Genomic DNA, 10,069 nt, shown 5'->3' with positions numbered 1-10,069 from the left:
GGTGTCCTGATTTGGCAACAACTCATAGTTTACATGTTTACTTTCATCTAGCTTGTTAATTTGATGTTTAGATAAAATTTGGCTAGTCAAAAGAGCTTGAAAGAGATTCAAGAGGCATAGACAAATAATGTAGAGCACTAGGTGCATCTTTTAGCTGTGAAATATTGTAAAACTTCAATAAACAGAATGGAATATGCTATGCAAATAGACAATTCTGATTTCCTTTAATGTCTTAATTTGATGTAGAAAAGTTGAAATTGCCTGGTTTCTTTTGTTCTATGTATTTTCTTGCTTCTATATTGTCATCCTTCAAATATGGTAAAGCTAGTGATAAACATATCCTTTCTCCTTCTGATTAAAGTACCAACAAGTTTCACAGTTCCACTGATTGGCAATTGCCAAGTTCACATTTAGTGGTTTAATCAGCTGTTGTATATATGCAATCAGAGGCTAGATGAACATCTCAATGATTGGGGCTAATACCACGTGTTAATTATATATATATATAAACTGTTCTATTGAGTTTATATATATTATTGTAAGATGTTATAATTTCTAATTGCTTATTCTGATAAAAATTACAAATTCCACTTTAGTTAATCATGATATTTAGGTTACTACACACATAAATTATTGTGTGCATGTAAACGTTTTCTTATAATTTGTGTAGGAAAATAGAAAATCTTTTATTGTTACAGATGATTCTCAAATATCAATTTTCCTAACCGTGTATTTCTCATATGCTTGAATATTTAAATTATTCACTTCTTATTTTGTTAGCAATCACATACTTTTTTAAAACTAGTGCTTTTGGCACTCCTTAAATGTGTGTTTATTGTAAAAAAATATATGATTATTTTTCCCATCATATTAAGTTATTACATTTCATGGTACACGTGTATTTGTTTATTTGGAAAATCTGTAATTACAATTTTTTAGAGCAATTTATTGTATTTGGGATTATGGTGGAGAAAAAGAGAGAATCTGAATAGTTTGACATTGGAAGAAGTTATTGTATTGAAATTATGGTGGAAAAAAAAAGGAAATGTGAATAGTTTGAAAACTAACTTTAAAGGGTGCTTTTGGTATAACATAAAGTAACACAAAATGTTTACACCAACCCTCTCCTCTCCTTTTATATATAGTATAGATACAGATATTAGACAATGCAAATAACAATTTAAACATTCATATGTGATAACTACTAAAATTATGGTGTCAATGGTGCTATCACAAAAATTTTAAAGTCTTGAGAGTGTTTTGCACAACCTAAATTACGCCTAGGGATCATTTTCTTGCAAATGTATTATAGTTGCATGTAAAAAAAAAATTGTAAGATCAGTCAATGTACAAGAATGTACTACTTGGATCTATAACCTACCGTAAATTGAGTGACTTGGATCTATGTAAGAAATCATCCTTGGAATCTGCTTCAATAAAGTTAATTTTTGACTAACTCATCTCACCGATCTTCAGTGGTTATCTATCTTGTCCTCCACTGCTTTTGTCATCATGCAATTGAAGCAAATTTTGTTCTTCTTTCCAACTCGATGTCTATCCTCCCATTCTCACTATCTTCTTGGATTTACTTATTATTTTTTAATTGAAATAACACAATTTTCTCATGCATGTCATACAGGTGTTTAAAAATTGATTCTGACTCTATATGTGACTATGTCATAGTGTATATATCACTTGTGTGTGTGAGAGAGAGAGGAAATAATTAATCCAAGATTCCACAAAAAAACAACCTCCAACCCACCAACCACCTTAAAAGAAATCAAAAGGACATGTATCACAACAAATACTTAGATCAGCATGGATAAATATCCAAATTAGTGTGTGTAAAAATCCAAGTGGTGGATTTGATGGTAGTAATATCATAGCAGCTGCACGGGATCTTTTCTTAGAGGCTTTTTGTGTTTTTCTAAAAGAAAAATTAAAAATATCGTGTTACATTTTAACTTAGTAAAAACTATTAGAAAGAAAATACTACGAAATTCAAACGTTGAGAAAAATTTATCTATAAATGTTGAGAAATACAACGGTGTTCTTTCCACTCACTCGCTCCTTGAGCACACAGATGTTTCAATGCTTTTGGACAATGAAGCCAATTGTGATATTTGTCGAAGATCACTGGATATTGAGAGGCCTACCCACATCAATCTGAACCAGCTGGTTTCACAGGTATGAAATATAATGACATTTATTCTGGCCACCCTTATTACTATTTGAAAGTTAAAGCTGTCTGCACTTGTTAAATATGGAATAACACTACATGTCGGGGCTAGTCCATTCATTTATCTTGCTGGTATCTTTGGTAATGTTGTGCCTTGTTTTTTGAAAATTCTAGAATTTGATGTCAACTAGAAGAAGAAATGGATATCAAATGGGGAAATAGATCAGCTGACCAACAAAGATCCCTGATTGATGGATGTCTTCGAGCATAATCTGTCTTTTGCATGCAGGTGATCTCCTCCTTGACAGCATCTCTTCGCTTTGATGGTGCTCTTAACGTGGATGTTACTGAATTCCAAACAAACTTGGTGCCATACCCACGCATCCATTTCATGCATTCCTCCTATGCACCTGTTATTTCTTCAGAAAAGGCACACCATGAGCAACTATCAGTTGCAGAGATTACAAACAGCGCATTTGAGCCATGGTTCAAAGACTCAGTCGAGTCGTTACTAGAACGGGGTTTCCCGATCCGATATCGGGACGAGATGACTCCGAGATAATAAATCGCTGAAAACTTGATCGAGACGAAATAGAAATGGCCAAATCCTTCCAAATCAACTCGAATTTTTATTATTTTTGTTTATCATATTTTTTATATTTTTTAAAATATTAAATATTTCAAAAATTTGCATCTCGATCGACGAGACAGCGATCGATATGCCGAAACCGATATAGAACTGTTCGGACCACGTTCGCGACTTTGAACCAAGATTTGAGCAAATGTATTATAGTTGCATGTAAAAAAAGAATTTGTAAGATCAATCAACGTACAAGAATGTACCACTTGGATCTATAACCCACCGTAGATTGAGAGACTTGGATATATGTAAGAAATCATCCTTGGAATCTGCTTCAATAGAGTTAATTTATAACTAGCTCATCTCACCGATCTTCAATGGTTATCCATCTTTTCCTCGACTGCTTTTGTCATCACGCAATTGAAGCAAATTTTGTTCTTCTTGCCACGATGTCTATTCTCACATGGCCAATTTTTTCATTTAAAGCAAATTTTGTTCTTCTTTCCAACTCGATGTCTATCCTCCCATTTTCACTATTTTCTTGGATTTACTTATTATTTTTTAATTGAAATAACACAATTTTCTCATGCATGTCATACACGTGTTTTAAAATTGATTTTGACTCTATATGTGACTGTGTCATAGTGTATATATCACTTGTGTGTGTGTGTGTGTGTGAGAGAGAGGAAATAATTAATCCAAAATTCCACAAAAAAAACCTCCAACCCACCAACCACCTCAAAAGAAATCAAAAGGACATTTATCACAACAAATACTTAGATCAGCATGGATAAATATCATTGAATTTGCAAAAGTTGCATTTTTATCATCATAAATTAGTGTGTGTAAAAATCCAAGTGGTGGATTTGATGGTAGTAATATCATAGCATTTGCACGGGATCTTTTTTTAGAGGCTTTTTGTTTTTTTCTAAAGAAAAATTAAAAATATCGTGTTACATTTTAACTTAGTAAAAACTATAAGAAAGAAAATACTACGAAATTCAAACGTTGAGAAAAATTTATCTATAAATGTTGAAATAGAAAGAAAGCTAGCTCACAACTGCACAGGATTACAAGGATTCTTAGTTTTTCATGCTGTTGGCGGTGGAACTGGCTCTGGCCTTGGTTCCTTACTGTTGGAGAGGCTTTCAGTCGACTATGGCAAGAAATCAAAACTTGGGTTCACAATTTGTCCCTCTCCCCAGGTCTCAACAGCTGTTGTTGAGCCTTACAACGGTGTTCTTTCCACTCACTCGCTCTTTGAGCACACAGATGTTTCAATGCTTTTGGACAATGAAGCCAATTATGATATTTATCGAAGATCACCGGATATTGAGAGGCCTACCCACATCAATCTGAACAGGCTGGTTTCGCAGGGATGAAATATAATGACATTTATTCTGGCCACCCTTATTACTATTTGAAAGTTAAAGCTGTCTGCACTTGTTAAATATGGAATAACACTACATGTCGTGGCTAGTCCATTCATTTATCTTGCTGGTATCTTTGGTAATGTTGTGCCTTGTTTTTTAAAAATTCCAAAATTTGATGTCAACTAGAAGTAAAGGGTGGGAAGGGTCATTCTCACTGGAGGTGATTCGAAGAGGGTGGGAAGGGTCATTCTCAGGACTGCCGTTGCAGCGGTTGGGAAGTAAATTGCGGCAAGTTAAAAAGCATATCCAAAGTTGTCTCGTAAGCAGTTTGGAAATATTTTTGACGCGGTGCAAGTTGCTGAAGAGCAGGTGTCAATGGCAAAAGCTCTCTTTGACTATGATCCCTCTGAGCGAAGTTGTTAGCACTGCAAGAAGCTCAAGCGGTACTTAGAAATGCTTTGTTTGTGGAGGAGGAATTTTGGAAGCAAAAGACAAGAGCTAAATAGCTGCAGGATGGGAATAGGAACACAAAGTATTTCCGCTATATAGTTGCAGAGAGGAGAGCCAAGTCAATATTTCATTGTATTAAGGATGCCAATGGGGTTTGGTTAACAAATGAGAGTTAGATTGCAATAGAGGCGGCCCACTTCTTTGCGAGCTTGTTTACGGCTGAGCCTTGCTTGGGGTTTTGGGATGCACTAGATGTAATTCCTAAAGTAATATCTCATAATCAAAATGAGGATCTGGTGCGTGTTCCTTTCTTGGAGGGGGTTCGAGAGGTTGTGTTTACGATGGATGGTGAGAGTGCCACTGGGTCGGATGGTTTTACAGGGAGATTCTTTTCCTTTGCTTGGGATGTGGTGGGCAAGGATGTCTATGAAGCGGTGGGCAGTTTTTTCTGTGGAGCTGAGGTGCCGAGGAGCATTACTGCGACGCTGGTTGTGCTTATCCCAAAGGTAAGTGCTCCTCAAGACTTTAGTCAATTTTGGCCGATAAGTTTGTGTAATTTTATTAATAAGGTTATGTCTAAAGTTCTGGCTGTTAGATTGGCTAAGGTGTTGCCTTGTATTATCTCCCCTCAACAGAGTGGTTTTGTTAAGGGTAGACAGATTTTTGACAACTTTCTGTTAGCTCAAGACATAGTGTCGGGTATAGGGAAGCCTAGTCGAGGGGGTAATATTGTCTTAAAGTTAGACATGGTCAAGGCGTACGATAGGGTGTCCTGGCTTTTCCTATTGCAAGTGCTTAGAAGGTTCGGGTTTAGTGAGTTTTGGATAGATATGGTTTGGAGGCTGATTTCGAATGTTTGGTTCTCAATTATTATTAATGGTGTGCCCTAAGGTTTTTTTAAATCTAGTCGGGGTATTCGCCAAGGAAATCCGCTCTCGCCATCTCTCTTTGTCATAGGTGCTGAAGTCTTGTCTCGACTATTAAATTTCTTGATTGGGTGACGGGGTTTTGTGCCTTTTAAGGTTCCATTAGGGTGTCCGGTTGTTACCCATTTAGCTTATGCAGATGATGTTATTATTTTTTCTAGTGGGATGAAGAAGTCGTTACGGCTGATTATAAAGGCGCTAGAGGATTATGAGATGATCTTGGGATAGAAGGTCAATCATAATAAGAGCTGTTTTTTGTCTCATGCTAATATCTTGGGTGTACGAAGGAGTATTATTGCACAAACCACTAGTTTTCACGCACAATCCTTTCCTAATAAAGTATCTTGGGTACCCATTGTACTCTGGGAGATAGAAAAAGAGTTACTTTTCGATTGTATGTACTTCAGTGGTTAATAGGGTGCTCTCGTGGAAAGAGAATTCTCATCATATGGCAGCAAGTTGGTCTTGATACGGAGTGTGCTGTTTTCAATGCCTATCCATATTCTTGCAGCTTCCAATCCTCCTAAGGGGATTATCAGGATATTGGAGAATATTTTTGTAGACTTTTTATGGGGTGTTTCAAATTTTGGGCCACGGTTCATGGATCAAATGGGACCAGCTGTGTAAGCCTTATGGGGAGTGAGGTGTGGGTCTACGGTCGTTGCACCATGTTTTTGTTGCTTTTTCTCTAAAGTTGTGGTGGAGGTTCAGGCTGCAACAATCATTATGGGCAGAGTTCATGCGCTTGAAATATAATTCCAATTTGCATCCGTGTTATTCCGAGGTGTGTCTAGGGCAATCTACCACTTAGAGGAGGGTGATGGACGTTCAGGTGGTGGCAGAGAGGAATATACGATGGATATTGAGGAGCGGAAATTCAAGTTTTTGGCACGATAATTGGTTAGGATCAGGACCGCTATGTCAAGCGGTGGAAACTTTTCAGGAACAGTCAGTTGCAGATTTCGTGGTTCAAGGTTGCTGGGATTGGTACAGGTTATATGATGTGTTGCCTATGAGTTGAGTGCAGAGGGTCTTGGAGGCGGCTCCACCTTCTTCGGATCAGGTGGACAAAATGATTTGGTATCCAACTAGCTTGGGTGAGTTTTCTATAGCATCAGCATATCAGGTGGTGCGGCAGGGTGGTAATAGCTCTAGACTCTTCTCCTTTTTATGGCATCGGGTCTTACCTTTGAAATTTTCCTTTTTATAGTACGATTGATGAATGGTCGGCTGCCGGTTATGGATGTACTGGATAAATTTGGTGTATTCAGCCCGTCTCATTGTTTTTGCTGTTGGCGTTCTTCTCAAGAAACTATTAATCATATCTTTTGCACTGGTGAGTTTGCTAGACAGGTCTGAGGTTTCTTTGAAGTGCCGATCAGAGGGTTTGGGAAAGCTTTCACGATAAGGCATAAGGTGATTAATTGGTGGTTGAAATCTGGTCGAACTCCGTATATTCGATTCTTGTTTCGAATTCTGCCCGCCTTGATTTGTTGGAACTTATAGAAAAAGAGAAATAAGTTTGTCTTTGAAGGGAGGGTGGCGACTGTGACACAAGTTTGTGGTCGAATTGTTAATGAGCTTGACGAGAGTTGTGGCGTTCAGTTTCAGGAGGTTATTATGCCTAGGTCGTGGCCTGCTCTCCTGGATGCGGTAGCCAGGTTGAGAATATCTGTGAATGTGTTGACGGTTAGATGGAGATGTCCGTTGCAAGCAGTGGTGAAGTTAAACTCAGATGGTTGTTCAAGGGGTAATCCTGGGAGGAGTGGAGGGGGAGGTCTGTTCCGAGATAGTGATGGGAGGTTCCTGTTAGCTTTTTCTTGTTATTTTGGGGAGATGACTAGTTTACAAGCAGAAATGAAGGCGTTACTCCTTGGGGTGCGGTTAGGAGTAGCTCGGGGACTGGCCAATTTACATTTGGAGTCTGACTTGTTGGTTCTTATCAACATTATCCAAGGGAGAGCTAAGTGTCCATGGGTGGTGCAGCGGGAGTTACAAGAATTGTTGCAATATAGCCATCACTACAGAGAGATCTCACACTCCTTTCGTGAGGCGAATAAACCTGCGGATAGACTTTCTAAGGTTGGGGTTGATTCTAGGGAGTCGTTAGTTTATGATTCCATCCTGGCCCTTCCCCGCATGGTTAGAGGAGATGTTACTTTAGATAGTTGGGGTTGTCCTAGTTTTCGTAGGGGTAAACACGGATGGTAACTTTGTCTAATCGGTCTCATAGGCTAGAGGTAACGTGTGGTCCATCATTATGTATTTTTGATTTCTTATAATAAAAGTTGGGCTGGCATCCCACCCCCGTGGATGGGGTTTGCCACATAAAAAAAAAAACTCATAAGGTAATGATGATGTAGAGCACCGATTGTGAGGCATTTGAGTGATGATAGAAAATGTCATTTTCCTACGAGAAGGATGTTGAGAGGAAGAGATCAACTTCCAGTTCCATTGTAGAAGTACTTTTTCATTTTTATCGGAGCCAATAACATGATAAGAGCATTTTGTTGTTCATCATGAGAACTCAAATGCTAGTTTTCCTTCTTCTTTTTTTTTAAAAAAAATTATGTTAAAGATATAGTTAGTTGGATCCTTTCGGGAGCACGTAGGTTATCACAAATCGTGTTGTTTATATTTACAAGAGCTTTTTTTTCTTCACATTCTTCTATTATCTCTCAAGGAACACTAGAAGAATTAGGTTTAATCTTACTTCGTTTGCAAAAGTTAACTTTTTTATGCTAAAGTATACACTTTAGATACACTTTAAAGTATATCTAATTCAGTTGTTTAGAGTTATACTTACATAAGTGTTTTTCTGTTGGATAATGTATGATTTTGAATTCTAAATTATATTTGTAATCTTTATAACATTTTGCATATAATGATAAATTAGCCAAAATTTATTTTTAATTTTTTAAAGAATAAAAGTTATCCCAAAATTACTAATTTTGAATTTGTGCTAAACCTAAAAGTGATTTTGAAATAAAAAACTCTAATCCTAAATTAATCCAAAAACTCTTTTCTGGTACATATATATTTATATACATGCATGTCATTAAATTAATTACTGATACTCTTTGTCATGTAAGGATACCAGCAAAATCAGTACACTGAATGGTCAAGACAGACAATATATCCAATTCCAAAACCAAACTTTGAAACACAAGATATATACCAATTTAGAAACATCTTCAATGTCATTGTATATGCTGACGGGGTTGGATGAATGCCATATCATCTGAATTTGAATTTAAATATCAAATTTTGTATATGTGGCACACATCTAGACCCACTAGTGTATATATTATCAGTGTATAAAAGATTTATCCTTATTATATACTAGTATTAAAGGCACACCCATGTGTGTGCAATTTAAGAATAAATTAATTTTTATGGAATTTTTTTAATGAATTGATAGTTATCTTGGTAGTGATGTCAATTGGTAGTTATCTTGGTAATTAAACCTTTTTTTAATAATAAAAAGTTTGGATATTTAAACCTATTGGTAGTTGCAACAAAAATTGTTATGTTGGTTATATATGATTGGATAGTTAGGATAAAATTTAGTTTTTGTGAAGATAAAAATGAAAGTTTAAAAAGTGATAAAAGATGTTTAATGGATAATAGAGATAAGGGTTAGAAATAAGGGTAAATTTGGAAACACACAAAATTAATACCATATTAACTATTGTAGAGGCTTTATATTTTGTAAAGATATATATATATATATATATATAGTAAGATAGTAATCAATTAGCATGCGTGCGAACAAAAAATAAACGACAACAGCTCTTGGAGTTGTATGGTGGGCAAACTTAATTCATATCCAAAGCCAAACTTTTCTGAGCTTGATCACTTGCAAAAGCAAAACTAAGACCTTCGGCCAAGGGGATTCCCATAACTTCTCAATCATTTTTCCTTGGGTTTTCTTAGTTTATCTTCTTTCTTTTCTTACTGGTTATTGGTAAAATTTGGGAGTTCTTTTCTGTCCAAATTTTATGAACCGTAAGAACTTAAGTTTTGCCTTGTTTATATTTGTTAATATGCTTCAATGGAATTAGTGTCCATTTTTTGTTCTTAATGAAGACAAAATAGGATATTTTTCTAGGTAGACAGAAATCCACCTGCAGCCTCTATGGTTGCCGCGGTTGCCCACCCACCTCCGGATGGTGGGCAACCTCCTTCTACGTCGCCTGGGTTTCGCAAGAAAGCATTCTCTGAGTTATTCTCCTCCGTTTCAGCGCCCTTCCCCAGCCTCCAGGTTAAGGCAACCTCTATGACCCATCATGCAGAGTCGGCCATATCTTTTACTGCAGCAGCTATGGAGTTCGTTGCGGCCCCCTTTCGATTCTCTTTGGTCGGGAAGTTCTCTAGACAGCGGCCAGCAATGGAGGTTGTGCACAAATTCTTTACATCACTCGACTTGCATGACTCATTGTCCATTGGGCTGCTTGACACTCGGCACGTCCTGATCAGGTTGCAGAACGAGGTTGATTTCTTACGGGTTTGGACAAGGAGTATCTGATATGTGGTTGGGTGCCCAATGCGTGTCTTCAAA

The sequence above is a fragment of the Coffea eugenioides genome, chromosome 4 (genome assembly GCF_003713205.1).
Source record: "Coffea eugenioides isolate CCC68of chromosome 4, Ceug_1.0, whole genome shotgun sequence".
NCBI lineage: Eukaryota > Viridiplantae > Streptophyta > Magnoliopsida > Gentianales > Rubiaceae > Coffea > Coffea eugenioides.
Note: the sequence above shows the minus strand (reverse complement) of the source record.